We start from the raw sequence: 17,078 nt of genomic DNA on the forward strand, positions 1-17,078 counted from the left end.
ATATATATGGGAGATTTGTCAGGGGCGAGATTCAAAACTCAACAACCCAACAAACTCTGGAGGGCGGATTCATTTAGATGAGCCAACTCCAAATTAACTCACCAACACACTGGACTGTCCAGCACTAGTTATAGGTGCTGCAGCTATATGGCACATCATTGCAGTTGATTAACAATAATTAACAACAGTGTTCTGGTCGTACACTGAGGGGCAGACAGCTGGTAAGATACTGCTCCATCTGGCACAGATAAAAAATTGGAAGATAGATTTCATATCCATCCAAAACGCCAGGCTTTTGTATGAAATAAATTGACAAAAACAAAAACTAAAGACATTTTTTCTACACGTTTAGTTTATTGTATTTAGTTTTGTAAATACAGTTTCAGTTAGTTATCTTTTTTGTTTGTTTGTTTTATATAGAGCCTTTTTATTTTTATTTAAGTTAACGGAAATAATTAAGCTTTCATTATTTCGTCAGTTTTAGTTAACAATAATAACCCTGCTCTGCAGTAGTCGTGAGTATTTTTACTGTCCCACAAATTGTGGTGTAAAACTGTTGGTTAGCACAATGACAAGCATCAGCAAGGATACACTGCCCTACGACTCTCTTAGAGCCCCCCCCCCCGCTGATGGTTTTCAGTTGACACTGCCTAACAATTTGTTTATGCATTCTTGGTAAATGCTATGGCGGACATGTAATGAATATACTTCCTTTAAAAACACAGATGTATGTACGGAGATGTATGAAAATGACAATTTTCCTTCAATCTAGATGTGTTGATAGTAAACTTAACACACTGTCAGTCTGAGATGAATAATGACAAGTAGGTAAAAGTGAAGAGGTGATAAGACAGAAAAACAGACTATTAACATAAAGAAATGTAGTGACAGGAAACAGGAGAGAAAAAAAATGAAAACAGGAAAATACACATCCTCAGGAATTTTGTGATTCCCCCTCCTCCCACCTGTTCCCTTAACATGAGAAACAGACAGTAGGAGGGAGCAATAATGTGTTAATCTCTGTGCTGAGGCAAACAGGAGGGAAAGGACACACAGATTCATCTCGACAAAGCCGATGGGATGCTCTCTACTTTGGGCCGAGGCAACGGAAGCTGCAGCGTAGGAGCCCAGGATGATTTCAAATGAGGCAATTTTAATACTCTGAAAGACAGACATATGGAGGAGGGAGAGATGGATGGAGGAAAGGAAGGAGAGATAAATGGTAGTAAAACAGACAGAGAGAGATAGATTGAGGGAAGGCAGAATAGATGCGAAGGTAGAAGAGAGAGAAACATGGATGGAGAGAAAGAGCGAGTGCAAAGGCTGGGAGAGACAGATTGATAAAGGTAAAGGGAGAGAGAAATTGATCTTATGGAAAGAAAGTGGCCACCGGAGGATGAGGCTCCTACAATGCCACTGCTTTTCTTTGCTTACAGGAAGACATATTTCCGTGGTGTTGTTACATTGCGAGAAAGAGTCGAGGGGTAAAGGGAGGTAACAATGAAAAAATAAAGAACTGGGCAAAACAAAAAGAAAACAGGAAACCAGATCCAACAATAAATAAGGAGTTGTATTCACAATTTGAGAAAACTATGAGAACTATTACAACCGGCATTAGAGCACTGGGTAAACACAAAAGGGAAAATATCACTAACGAGGTAACAACAATCACAGCTCCATGCAGCTCTCCCTCTCGGCACAAACTGTGCACAATCGCCCCGACCGAGCCAAGCCTCCTACATTTGGACCCGTTTAGGTTTCTGAGGGTCAGAAGAGAAAGTTTGGTTCAGAATTTACAGTAAACACTTCAGATTTACCAGTCGTACTCTCTTAAAGATTAAAGCGCCATTAGTTTGCTTTCCTTGTGCTGTCTGTTTAGCATATTTTCTCATGTCTTTACATGCAAAGTGCATAGTGACTCTTCTGTAAATCCCCTACAGCTGTGAATGTTAATGAACATTGGTCTCTGCTGTCGAACCTTTCTCTCTGGGGTAGGCAGGACTAAATAATAAACATCCAATCAATCTACTTTAAAACAATTACAGAGGAGGCATCAAGCACTAACTGAGGTGTATTCACCTCTGTATGTTAATGTGTACACGGGCCCTAACTTACTTCAGTCCTTTCCCCACCACCTACCACTAATGCCTACCACACTCTCAGAGACGTTAAAAAGACTAAAGTCTCACACCCTCTCACCTCTGAAGACAATGTGTCATAACTCAAGAGATTTTAGTCTCACTCTATAAGATCTTGTAAAGACTGGGGATCTCGCAGGGTCACTATATGCAAGACTAGATTCCTTGGAGATTACTTCCCATCATGCTCCTGGTGGACATTTACGAACAAAATTCTACATAATAATAATAATAATAGGTTTAACAATTATTATTATCGTTATTATATAAAGTTAGTTACTCAACGCTGTAACTGTAACTGTCATGATTTGCCCCTAAAAAGACTGTTTTCACTTTGTATTCATGATTTCCTGTTTTATTTTGTAATTATTTTCCTTGTATCTAATTACCTTCGCCTCCCTCAGGCATTCAGTAGCTTTACACCAAACCACTCACATTCTTGCACCTCCCCGGAGTCGCCTCCATTCTCATTATTAACTCAGTTTGCTGCTTCCTGTTTGCTGCTGGAGAAGTCGACAGTGTTCACGTCATTGAACGTCACTATTTGCATCAGTCAAGTCTAAAAACGTATGATAATATTAAACGTTGATGTTGATGTTTGATTTATCGGAACGTCAAGGTGAAAAAAAGACTGTCTTAAGATTGTCACCTTATGCTAAATAATCAAGAGGACAGGAACACACCACAACTCGAGCAAAACTCTCATTATTTTATTCCAACATTGAAAATCTGCGTGTGACAGTGATATCACTTGAGAAGTTGTTTGGTCTGAGGTCGGCATGAAACTCCCCCCACTCAGCTATGGTACAACCACACAAGAGTTCACCTGTTCCGGCTGAACTCTTATCTGGGCCGTGTGGGTGTGTGCACAGAGTATTTGACTGACACCCCCCTGACTCTCCTCTCAGCTTTGTTGCGTAAGTTGAGACAAATTACATCTTTATCTTTCTAATTAGTTCAGATACCAGTGACCTCACATCCACCCCAGAATAGTTTTGCCCATCTTCAACCTGAGCAGAGGTCAGAACCAAAATAAGTGGAAAAAAAACAAAGAAAAAGGAAAAAAAAAAAAAAAAGTGGCCATTAGACAGACAACCACTGTCTGGGGCCCACAGATGGGAAGCATCAACTGATTGCGCCTGGAGAGAGATTACAAGGCGAGAAAGAGACACAGGGCACTTTCCATTTGGCTAACGTGGCTTCCCTGACTCATATCCCTTCCCCGTTTCTTAGCTCCTCCCAGGTGAGATATGAAAGAGAGAGAGATGCAAGAGGGACATGAAAGAATAGTGTGCATCATAAACTTTTTTTCCTCAGCTTATGACATATGATGTGTGTGCTGACACAAAGCAGCCGTCAGTTTGGGCTGCCAGCGGGACCAGGGACAGAATGAGCCTGGTTTATGCCAAAGCTGCGTGTGGACATCCATGAATGATGACTGTGGCAGTCTGAGCCGGGGCTGGTTGCATGTTCACAAAATAAAAAATCCCCCCAAAAAAATCACAGTGACTGAGATGTATAAGACAGAACACATATGTAGGAGTTTATAAATGTGTGTACATCTGCTGCCTTTGTGCATACATTCATCCACAGAGCTTTATGAGTCTGGCTCACAGTGTCTGGTAGCCAGAAAAATTCTCTGCAGCTGAGGAAGTGACAGGTTGTTAGTATTCCTTTTGTTTGGAATAAACAACGGAAGTAGTAATGGCCCCCATGGATGAGCAGACAAAAAAGTTCTGTAATAGGGAAAGACAGTGCGAGCGTATGAAAGCAATGCAAGGAAAATGTATTTCTCTACGTAAAAAAGGATTGAGTATGAGAAGCTCTCTTTCATATCAGCATGTCTTGTAATTAGACTGAATATCGTTATTAGCCCAGATAGGGTGTCTGTATAGGTATCTGTGCATATCTGTTTGATTTGACTTCAAGTGCGTTTGTGTGTGTGTTCCTGTGTTTGATGAATTGTCACATTTTAATGTAAAAATCCATCCAAGTAAAGTAAAATGTGCTCTAAACTGGGTTACAGAGTGAACACAGGGGTTACAGTGTGTGTGTGTGTGTGTGTGTGTGTGTGTGTGTGTGTGTTTGTGTGTGTGTGTGTGTGTGTGTGTCAGATCACGGAGCAAGAGACTCAAGGCAGAGCGTGACAAGCCTCATTAAGAGGGAATCTCTCCACTGTTCTGGCTGTCGACATCACCACCGCCAGACTTCTCTAATTACGCTCTCTAAGTGCCGTTTCGTGCAAGCAATCAGCCCACTGCTCTTTGCATATGCAAATATGACAGACCTGATCATTAGCTTTTTATATCTCACACACTCTAATTGTTATTGTAAAAACCACCGCATGGAGCCAAGGGCAAACACACTCGGTCCTCTCGCTGTCTTTCCCCCTCTCTCTCTCCCTCCCTCAATCTATCACAGACTGTCGACTCTCATTCCACTACATCTTTTATGAGGTTTTGTCCCTCTAAACAGAGTCATGCAGTTGAATGTCATGGTAGTATAATCAGCTAACAAATGCCTCTGCCTGACATTGTTTCTTCAGAGCGAAGAGGAGAAAAATAATAGAGGAGCAGTTCCTGGCGAAGGCTAATTGGCGAAATGGAGTCACTTAGGCAGAACAACGGTCCCATCACAGCAATGACGATGATGATTATGACGATGGTGATGGTCCCAGAGAAACAACTTGGGAGCCCGCTGGCCCAAATATATTTCCCGCGGATCATCGGTAATGCTTTGTGATTGTCTGGGGGAAAAAAAGCTGAAACACGGTGGAAAGACAAACGCAAAACGTTTCAGGGACTTTGACGTCAGCTTCCTTGAGGAGACGTTAGGATTTGCATTTGATAAGCGGCGCATCCTCTTGACCTGTTTGAAAACCCATACAGAGGCACAGATGACCCCGAATCACCATTTAATGAGAGGCAGTGCATTAGTGGGCTGTTATGAATATCTGAAAAACTTTTGGCACATTGTAGCAAATAACTTTTATAATCATATTCTCATTGTTTGATTATGTATATTAGTGATCCGTCTGTTTGACATTTGATGCCTCCCCGCCGGCAACAGTCAGGGCCGGAGGCATTATGTTTTTGGGTTATCCATCTGTACAGATGTCAGTCCCATTCTCATGAACACAAAATTTCAGTAGAACCTTGAGGAAATTTTTTTCAAATTTGGCACAAACATAAACTCAAAGATGATTTGATTAGAATTTGATGGTTAAAGGTCAAGGTCACGGTGACCTCTGAAAACACGGTTTTATTCTTGTGAATGTAATTTCTCTGGAACTCCTCGCAGGAATACCTTCACATTCGGCATGAATGACCATTTGGACTCAAGAATTTGGTGGTTAAAGATCAAATGTAAACATCACTATGATTTCACAAAACATGTTTTTCATTGTCTAATTATGACACATTTTAACACAAATGTCTGTTAGGATAAAATTATGATGTGATGACATTTTATATCCAAATGGTCAAAGGTCAACTTCACTGTGACATCATAATGTTCTGCAAAAACACTCATGCTGTAGCTCAGGAAGGGGAGATTGTGGCCGTATTTCCTGCAGCTTGGCTGGTTGGTATGACCACAAGGTGGCAATTTTTAAAAATGTTTTACATTTTTTTTAATAGTCAAGATGTCATAGGCTCAGAGGGAAGCCCTGGATTCAGACCGGTGCAGAATATTTAATGACAGGTGTCAACAGTCAGTGTATCTATTGATATTATTGTCTATTGTACTGTCTTCATGTTATTGGCTCAATATGCATCTCAGATGTAAACAGGGCTGTTTATCCACAGTCCCACCATAAACTCTGCATAGGAAGTGTTGTTTCCTTGACCGGAAGTCTTGATGAATGTTCAGCTTCATGTTTATTCACATGAAAACTAGTTGACTGGACGGACTTGTTGAGTAGATGACAACAATAACTTACTCTATATTATCAGAACACGTTTTTACAAATCTCTTGAGATACACATCTGGAACGGCAACACTTTATGGTCAAAACAGTACAGCTGTAAACATCCCCCTTCTTTAGCTTTGATCCTCAACCAAAAGTGATGCAAAAGAAAAATAGTTGTAAATATTTCATATAACATATTACAATTTACTGTGAAATAAATATTCAACAAAGCTCAAGCTTCTACCTGAAAGTGGAATGTCATTGCTCTTACACAGTCACACACAACAATACTCATACTGAATGAATAATTACATAAACAATAATTCACACCTTCTCCCACTTTATCTTGTCTAGTTTAGAGACTTTGTATTTGGCTTAGAAACTCTACCACAGCTTAGTGGCAGTCGTGGGCTGAACTGTGCTTATGTCCTCTGCCTTGATTGTCCTGATGATGCATGTTCAGTGTTATCGGGTCATTTTCAGTCATTTGTGTTTTGTCCATCTGTGGTTCAGATGTGTGTTGTGACACATCCAGTTCATTTGCATGTGTTGTGTGATGGATAGAGACTATGGCTCCATCATTGGCAGAATGTGATGTTGCTGTCTTTTCTTTCAGACTCTATCATGTATGAACGTTGCTTGCCACACTTTCTCCTCACAACCACCTTTTTATGGTGTTAGAGCAGCTAGTGGCGTGCTGGTCCTGTCATAGCAGTGTTTCTGTGCGCTGTGCTCTTTTGTGAGCTGGGCTTTAATGCTGACTGTTGCTTTGGCTGCTGGCTTCAACGGCTGTTTGCAGACAGGAATGGAAGAGTCTGTCTGGACAACAGTCTTTGTGCTTTGTGCAATGCTTTCAAATATTCAGAATGCAGGGCTGCGGGAATCATTGCTCTTCTTCAACTCTACAGACACACTGCATATACTGTGCGTCTTGACTATCTGTTTTGAAGGAAGCAGCTGAGTGTCTGGAGGGTGGTGTCTGCAACTGAGTGCTCATGGAGCTCCTGTGGAGATATCAGCTGAACTGCCATTACCTGAAACTCATGCTGTTCTTCTTTTTGGGGAGAAACATTGCGTGAGAGGGTATCAGTCAGGTAAAGTTGTGTCCCATTTTTGTAGATGAGAATCAAGTTGAATTTTTGCCGTCTCAATAGTCCCAGCCCACCTGTGCTGCAGGTTTTTGTCATGCCCCTGACTGCCATTGCTACCAACGATCCATGACTCCTCGGTCCCCCAGATTTTTAGTGACAGTGGACTGCTCAGAGTCTTCAGAGTAGGATTGGGCACGAATGCAGTCGGCCTGGGAAGAGGAACAGAAGGCTGAAGGCTCACGAACCCAAGCCAAATCAGCTGCAGGCTGAGGTACAGGCTGAAAGCTAGCTTGCTGATAGCTAGCATGCTGGTGGCTAACAGGTGGAAGGCTAGCCAGCTGTGGTGCAGATTGGGAAACAGGCTGTAGGCTAGCAGGCTCGATTGTAGCTGATTGGGAGGCAGGCTGGGAGACAAACTGGCTGTTTGTGGGTTCAATGCTACCTGAATGAAAAAATTAAAATTTAAAAGCAGGCAGGGAGACCGGCAGGGAATCAGGAGTAAAAAATCCTTAAGCCAGACAGGTAAGGCAGTGCCCAGCTACGGCTTAAAGGATGCTTCCATGCGTGCCATACTTAGAGCCATGTCACTGTACTCCCTACTAGCATTTTTCTTTCTCCACTCACCGTACCAATACACAAGGGAATACGATGGTTTCGTAAAGTTCATCGCCAAATTAAGTGCCTGCGCGGTCCGTTATTGGTCAGTTCGTATTGTTGCAGTTCAATGATTTCTGGACCCAAATGCAGACACACAAGAAGGCAGGTAGGTAGAGATAATTTAATGAATACTTTCTGAATGCAGTGCAAATGAGATTTCTAATACAGAGAGAACGAGCAGAACCGCACAGTTTCAGAATATATCATGTCACCTGTACTAACTGTATCATTACAGCAGCTGCAGCACCAGGTTACCATTGCCTACATCAGCTGCGTATTCATTGTCAGTCACATTTTCTGTGTTGCTCCTTATCTTTTCATATTTAATATTTAAACATGAAAATAAATATTGATTAAAATGATAATAAGAATGAATAATAATTTTCTACTACTACTACTAGCAGTATGTACTTAACTGTGATTCCACAACTGCTTTGAGGCTGTGTAAAAACCTTCTTCTGTTTATTAAATCCCTACTGGATACATGTGTTACATCTGTTGTCTGTAATTTTAAAACTGCTTCACCAAATGCCATTCCTCATAATGATCCACTGTGGTTAGTTTGATGAAGTCATGTGCAACCAGCACCAGGCTGCTGCATAGTAACCACACAAATATCTGTGACTCTGTACTGGTTGTTCAGAACAAACTCTCCCAGTATGCAGCGCAAACCATCAGGTGAGAAATAGCGATATCCTGGGGATAAGTCGGATATACACAGTCCAGTGAAAAATGTTGAAACAAGAAGTTTTAATCTCCTCAGGGCGGCTCGTATCATCATCCAAAATTACCAGTTCACTACGTGCATCATTGCCTGAACAACAACGTGCCTGGCAAAAGTTTATTTAAGTTTTAAATTAATTTTTAGTTGCGATATGATCTGATTAAGCAGAGTTGCATCTGTAATTGGTTTGGTCACTTTTGATGGTGATGAGTCATAAACAAATTATGTCTGTGTAAAAAAGTAATTCCACAACTAAATGAATAGCCATGCAAACAAGATTATTATGAGGAATTATCTGTAAAAGCAATCATAAACAGCTTAAATAAACTTTTAATAACAGCGTTATTCTATTGCTTGTAAACAAACCATAACTAAATCAAAAAGAACAGAAGGCAATATTTTAGGAGACTGACAATAAAGGCGACAACTGAATTACAAAACCATAACACATCTACGTTTTTTACTGTTATCCCATTATTTTATGGTCCCACAGATCACACAGTAGCCACATATGGTTGCTGGATTAGCCATTGTCATCATGTGTTTTTGTGATTGGTTCAACTGTTTTGTTATTTTTCTTGTTTTTATTTTGGGGGGAAGAGAGACAGGTGCAACAAAGGTCCCCAATGGACTCAAATATATATATATATATATATATTTATTTTTTATTTTATTTTTTGCACCCCTTAAAAGATCCAAAACCATTAAGACTGATCAGTGAAACAAGACATAGACGTGTTACTAATCTTTACAAACTGACACTTTTACTTGATTACAAAACAATAGATGAAGAATCCAAATCACGTCAATCGATTTATTCACTGAAAGCTGCTTGCCCAGTACGTACACATCTCAGGCTTCCAGCTCAGGTAGCATTGACAGCTGTTCATTATAGTTTATTAGTTTTTCTGTGGTTTCTTTCTGGCCTGCTCTGCTGACTGACCACACACTGTATAAACTGAAATAAAAGCAGAGTAATTACCAGACAGGACAGTGCGTTTTGCCACCAACTCTATGGAAGTGTGATGCCAAATCGCTATAGTGGTTTAACACTCATATGGGTTGTTCTGAAAAATACTTATATCTAAAAGCTAACAGTTTTGTTTGGACCTTCCTAACATGTGTTCCTAAATCACCACAAACAGCCACAGTGTGTCTTCTGCTTTTTCACCATGAATGTGGATTACATGTGAATATGACATACTCACTCTGACTCCTTACTCCCTCAATAAGTTTGCCTCATGCCAGTTTCACGTCACCTCTTCTGTATAGTACGTGTTTTCTCTCTGCCATCTGCAGTTGGGGTCGGTTGTGTTGTGTTGCGCTGTGTGCAGTGACAGCCAGTTTACAATAATATATTATCACTGAAGGACTCAAGCAACCATAAAGCTATTAAAAGTATTCACAGTGTGCACTGCTTTTAATTTAACAAGGCATGGTATAGAGAGGGCAGACAGGGCAGGTAGAAGGAGTGAAATATTAAATGAGGTAGATACTGTAGACAGAGAAGCCACAGTGGGAGACGTGTAGAGAGAGACTTGATCCAGCTCTAATGGGGTTCAGTTCACCAGTGTAACTATGCCTCTCCTTAATACCCCCGCTGGCTGATCCTCAATAGTGCAGCTTGAAGAAATTATCCACTGGCCCAGTACCCTTGATATATGGCTTCCTTTTACCAGGGAATCCTTGCAGTATTACTCCTCTGCCTCGCACGGTGTCAGAGAAGCAAGAGTGAGATACTGGGGAAACTTACTGGGGTTGGGGGGTGGTGGTGGGTGGGCACCCGGCGCAGCATAAGCAGCAGCAGCACAGATTTCACTAAGGATCAGTGGTAGCCTTGTGCACTTAAATATTGAACAGAGAGGGAAAATGAATCTATTCACTTTCATGCATTATTAAAAGGAAGTAAAAACAGAATTGTATCCACTGAGTTTCTATTCTATTCTCCAAAGCGAGAGGACAGAGGGTTTGGAATTATGAGTCTCCATTAGTAGTCAGAACAGTTTGGAGAGCAATGAGTTTCCACATCCTGCCCAGTGAGATTGACAGGCGGCACAGTTCATTTTTATAGCTTGTCCAGGCTGATGCTCTAAAGGCCCTCTTAGGTTCCATTAGATGGTACATTATGATGACTCCTTTGTTCTGATTTAATTCATTCATTTCACTAGCGATGTCTTTATAGTCATGTAAAATACATAACTGGCTCATGAAAACAATGGCTACAAGTACATACTCACATATTAATATTAAAATGTTTATTAATGGTAAAAAAATGCGTGACAGTGGGGATGAGTGGATCTGCTCTTACAGCTAACTGTTACACATGCATTAGATGTTAGACTGACCAGGAGTATATAATTCCCCTGTGGTCCATACAGGAATAAAGTGGCTGAATAAAGCATTAAGGCTTGTATGGAAGCCTAAAACAGCAGCAGCAGGAGTAGCAGCCTGATTGAGAGCCAAGCGCAGGTGAGTCAACTGCTTGAAATCGTATGGCGATGATTAGTTTGCTTGTAAATGTGCACTCTTGAGTGCACCAGTCAGTTTGAGTGCGGGAGAGTCTTCTGACTGATTGCTCTTAAGTTTGTTGCTTTTAGTTTAAATGTGTTTCATTCTAACGCACAGCATGCTAATATACAGCAACACATTACAATCAGCGATTGTGGGCCCATCCAACTCCACTTGAGGTTGGATGCTGCATGAGGTTTGTTTTGAGCAGCTTTCCTACATACACATCTTCATCACATCAGCTTTACAGAATGTAATAGCAGGAGGAAGTGATAGTCCAGTGCATCCTGCCTTCTATATATCCCTGGATTCAGTGGCAATTCTTAGAGCTTTGAGATCATGACAGCTGATATTATTGAGCCTGAAATGTGGGCAGCAGGAAGTTTTCTCCCTGCTTCCCATTTCCCTAAACAGGATGTCCTGCTGTTTCTTTGCAGTTGGTTGGATGGATGGATAGATGGATGGATGGATGGACGGACGGACTTTGTGTAGACGAAAAATAATACTTCACAATTCTGGTGTCTGTGGTCTGTGTTTTCCACAATCTTGTTGAGAAGAAACTCACTGACATTTGCGTCAGTGAAAGGTCTTTGACAGCGGAGCCCAAACATATTATTAACTGGTGGAAATTAATCGTAATGCAGGATCAGCCTTTTGTGTCTTGGCACAAGGTTTTCTAGGTACTTTGTAGACCTATAGTTACGTTTTGTTTCTTGGCGACATCTAGTGGCCGTAGTAATTATGACAGGAGCAAATGGAAAAGTGCGTTGACGTAATATAAAGAGACACAGCCCATGTCAGGAGGAGGTTGTGGTGGATGGATGGGTCAACAACACACAGGACTATGACAGAGAGGACTGGTGTTTGATTCCCATGTGAAAACAGCTATTTATGTCGTTTCTATTATCCATGACCATTCAACAAAGTTAACCATGTTGCTATTAATGTAACCATGACAACAACGATCATCTAATGTTAAGGAAGTACTATTTTAAGCCAAACCACGATCTTCTCCTAAACCTAACCAAGTAGTTTTTGTGCTTAAACCTAACCAAGCCATGAGAGTTTATATTAGTTACCATGACAACCAAGGTCTGATACGCCCACCAGTGTAAGGGCGCTATTTCAGAAGACACTCCTATGGGTCATGTCAGAAAAACAACGATGTCGTTGCGGTTGGAGGACTTGGTGGAACACTTGAAGGCGGGGCGACGAGTCTGCCATCACATAGAGGGGACACATTCAATGATTATTTAAATGAGAATAACGATGCATGCTCATTTTTCATAGGCTTTCATAATGATGCACTTGGTTGAAATAAAAGTGACACAAGCAGCAGTGTGATGAATAAAAAAAAAAGTTGAGAGAAAAATTCAAATCCTGTCAATCATCCAGCCAACTGCTTCATGAAGTTTCCATGATTGTCCAGTTGTTGCTTTCAGAAAATCACACAAATTGTCAGACACAGTTCCTCAATGTTTTATATGCTGTCTAACCAGCAGTCTAACAGGCACTTGGAATAGTGAATTTTCTTTGGGTGAACTCCCATTATACAGCACAAGCTGACTTACAGTCAAGTTCTGTTTACCCAAACCAGCTGGCCCATGATCAGGAAAGAGAACGATGATTGGATCCCGGGTGTGTCTCTATGGCACCTTGTTTGCTTGCACTTGTCAAAAGAAATTGGTGATTCATATATTGTGGAGCATGCTAAGCTCTAGGAGGTGTTTTCATTCATCTTTGCAACCTCATGTTTACCAAGACAGGCAACCAGGAGTCTTGCTCTCCTGTCAACGCCTCCTTGCAGAAGCAGCAGTTCTTGTTTTTGAGATGCTGTTGAATTGGTCATTAATGAGCTAAACTCGACCGTCTGCGGTGTGGAATCAGATGGAACAACAGTTGCTTTGTTCGATTAATGCCAGGCTCCACTATCATCATCAGGGTGTTTGACTGGAAAGCCATGCAACGCCATGCTCTCTGGCATCCTCTGCAGTCGTACCCACAGGAGGTCTTCACTGCTCTCTCACAGAGTTGACCAGCTTTTGATTTATTGTTGCCATTTTAGGAATATCACAGATTTTAACGAGGTCAGACATGCAGTAATGGTATGTACGTCAAAAAAGTACAGCTTTGGGCACAAAACTTATATCTCTTGCTTGTATTTAGCCAGGGACCCCCCCCCCCCCCCCCCCACACACACACACACACACACACACATTCTCTTTATTTCTCCTGCCATTCTCCATCATAAAAACCCTTTAAAAAAGAGGATTTTGCATGTTGTCTCAAATTGACACTTGTTGCCTGCTGTAAGGTTTTACAGTACATTTAGTGTAGGCCCTATGCATAGAGTGAGACAGGTGGATGTGTTGAGCCAGCCCCTTGGGACCGAACATGTTGAGGTGGAGTGAGACCCGAAGATGTGACCCCTGAGTCTCGTCACTACTGGAGCAGCGACACGACCGCTACACTGCTGCTTCCTGTGTTGTGTCAGTGCTGTGGAGTGAGGCTGGAGTGTCTTGTCCCAGTGTGCAGACTTGAGAAGGCTGATGTAAAGGTACAAGCAGGTGACATTGAAGAAAATTCTGAAGACAATTAATTATTAATGGTCCCATATTTTACACTTTTCCTGTGTTTTATTTGATGTGTTTTTACAGTAGTAGTTTTACATCTCCTTTCTCAGGATTGATACAATGAAACATAGCAGATTTCAGGTAAACACTCAGAGAACCCAAAACCTGCAAGGCTGGATGGTGGGTCTAGGTGGGCGGGGCTTGGGCATGACTGCTTTGTTGTGACATCACAAAGTTACAGAAGTCCTGACAGATGGTGGCACTGAGAGCTCAAGGCACTGCCACCTAGGAAAACAAATGCAAATACACAAACGCGCTGAGAGAACATCAATTTGACAACACGTGCTGCAAATTCACACAACACAACAGACGTGGACACTCAGAAGTGATGGACGTGGCTGGGAATTGTTATTAAATGCCCAATTGTGACTTTTGAAGTTAAAAGCATTGAACAACAAGTGTGTGTCATCATTTTTTTTTAACGTTATTTTTGCCTTAATTCCGATAGCGAGAGTGAGAGAGAGAGAGAGAGACAGAAAAATTGGCGGAAAGGGCCACAGGCTTCACCCGTGTAACTTCCGTTGTGTTGTAGGACTGAATTTGCAGCACGTGCGTGTATTTGCATGTGTTTTCTGAAGTTGCACAGCGTTGAACTCTGAGGGCCACCGTACTGTCGGCTGGTTTTAAGGTTCAGCTTCTGAATACAGGCTGTGTGCATTTCTCTATGGACTGAACGCTTTGATACTTTCACAGTATTAATATAGAACCTAGACCTGCTTTACAATTAAAAAAAGACATGGACATCTATTTTTATACAATATGGGACCTTTAATTAACTAAATCTGTCCTGTCAAAAGGTGTGACCACGAGGAAGCTGATCAAATCTTCCTGAATTTATACAATATCAGTATGTTATGTCATTCGCATTTAAATTATGGAATTATGAACTAACTAAACCACTATCTGTCACATCCACACAATAACATACACAAACACACACACACTGACATTTTACCTGGCCAATTTACAGCCCTGTGGATCTCCAGATTGTGTTTTCAGCAAAGTCCAATTGGCGTCTTTCCAAAGCGCTGTTGAGCATATTCCCTGTCTCTGTTTTCTTTATCGTCCTATCAAGCTATTTCCCCTGATGGCTACCCTGTTGCAGGTGGGAGAGGGAGAAATTTTATGTCTGGATAATGAACTCACACCTTCCTCCTTTTTCTCTGCCAAGCACCTTATAAACCCCAGCAATGTTCTATCTGTTCTCCTCTCCTCTACGTGTGTGCATCCTCAAAAGGCTGACATACAGGCTGATGCCTCATTTGTGAAAAAGCCTGATTTTAGAGGGGGTCAACCATGTTCCACAGCTGATAATCCACTAATTGAAATTTGGTTGTATAATGAGAAAGACAGTGGAAGAGGAGGACAGAAACAGATAGAAAGAGAATTAAGACTGGGTAGGTTGTTAAAATGAGTGGGCAGAATAATCAATAGCAGTTAGGGGAGTGTGTGTTGTGTCAATCAGCAACAGCTTGTTCTTGTTCTAGAGGGACAAACCGCAGACGTGAAAACCGCTTGGAAGAGCCAGAGACAGATTGACGTTCCACTTTATTGAGATTTAGTAGGTCTGCATGGATTTGAATGATCCTCAGTGCAGTCTGTCAGTTGTCATGATAATGAATGGAAGATGACAGGTTCAGTGTCGACCATTCTCACTTTGCCGCTCGCTCGTCGGAGGCGGCCAAACTTTATGACAAGGGCAGCCAAGGCAGGGACGGAGCAGGAATAAAAATTGGCCCGGGACTTGACTCAGACTGGCCCTCCAAAACCCGTCTGGGGACACCACCATCACACAGCGCATGTCACACTGCACAAGAGTCACGCAGTAAACAGAGGTTCAATTTAGTGTGATGATTTGTAGAAGAACATGAAGTAAATGAATTATACTTATATCATTTTGCCATTTTATAGTGTAATTGTTATTCAGAAATGCTCATATGACTCTATAACTACAGGTTAGTACAGAGATTAAACTTCAGGCTGGACTGTACAGCAGTAAATACAGCAGCAGACATGTTTGAATTTTAGTGGCTTGTTCTTCCGTCGTCTTTCTATAATAAAGTTCTGTAGATGTGAGCTGATCACCCAGACTGTGAGAACAACAGAAAACAAAGCTGTGCAACGAGATCCTGCTAAATAAACTCAGACAAGCTTCCCGTTGTCTTCTGCCAACCGCTTATATTGTAAAAACTTGACTGGACGTACTGGGAGCTGTTCCGGGAACAGTCTGTTGCTGTCTGTTGTCTTCAGAGTTACTGCCGCAGCGTCTATTTGAAGCACTTTTTCTGGATTTTAACTTGTTTCTTCTGATCTGTTCGGGCCAGACTTTTTGTTGTTAACGTTGTTTTTCATGTGAACCTCAGAATCTCAACCATGGGACAGACACCAACACACCAACTGTAAGACTGTGGGTGGAGTTGTGTGTCTGGACAGAACATAGTTTGCTGGAGAGGGAGACGCACGTGACAGAGTGGGCTGATGACCACAACACAGTCACATCTATCTCTCTCTCTCCCTCATCTGTCTCTATCTCTCTCGCTCTCTGTCACTCTCTTTCTCTCTCTCGCTTTCTCTCTCTGATGTTTTATGTTTTTCACATTGAGCCACAAGCCCAATTTGCATAGCGGCCCAATGGGAAAAGTCCCAGTTCTCTTAATGGCCACTGTGGCACTGGGCCAAGGGATCGAGGTATGACAATACTGGAGAGCCAGAATCAAGATTAGAAGGAAAAAAAGAATAATAGCTTCTTAGTAGATATGATGTTACAAAGCATCTGGATGTATTGTTTTGTTTTTGTTTGTTTTTCGGGGGGCTTTTGAGAGAGAGAGAGACAGGAAAGTTGGGGAGAGAGAGAGTGGATGACATGCAGCAAAGGGCCACAGGTCAGATTTGAACCCGGGCCACTGCGATAAGGAACGAGCCTTAATGGTGCATGCTCTTCCAGGTGAGCCACCAAGGTGCCCCATCTGGATTTATTGTTGAATAACTTAAACTGTTATGTCAAATTTGATGCCGAAACACAAAGGAAGTCAATCAGATTCTGGGAAATATATTCATAAATACCCCAGACTGAATAAAACTGTGGACCGTGAATCAGAATAATCAAAATATGAACTATGAATCAGAATAATATAAGTGATCTTACCTCGCAGAGAGGGTTGCATAACTTTGCGAATAAATAAAAAATCAGTCTGATTGATTACAGACATATCGGATATGATAGAATGATTGTCTGTGGTAAATCTAAGTTGAATTTTTTGGAAACTTTTTAATCTAATACCAACCAATACCAAAGAAGAAGTTATTATATTATTATTATATTAATTATTATTATATAATTCTGGTTTTCCTGGGAGTGCTGGTGTCCCACATTTTGCAAATGACACATATTCATCAAGTATTGTATGTGTATCCAAA

This window comes from Seriola aureovittata, chromosome 1 (assembly GCF_021018895.1).
Source record: "Seriola aureovittata isolate HTS-2021-v1 ecotype China chromosome 1, ASM2101889v1, whole genome shotgun sequence".
NCBI classification, from domain to species: Eukaryota; Metazoa; Chordata; class Actinopteri; order Carangiformes; family Carangidae; genus Seriola; species Seriola aureovittata.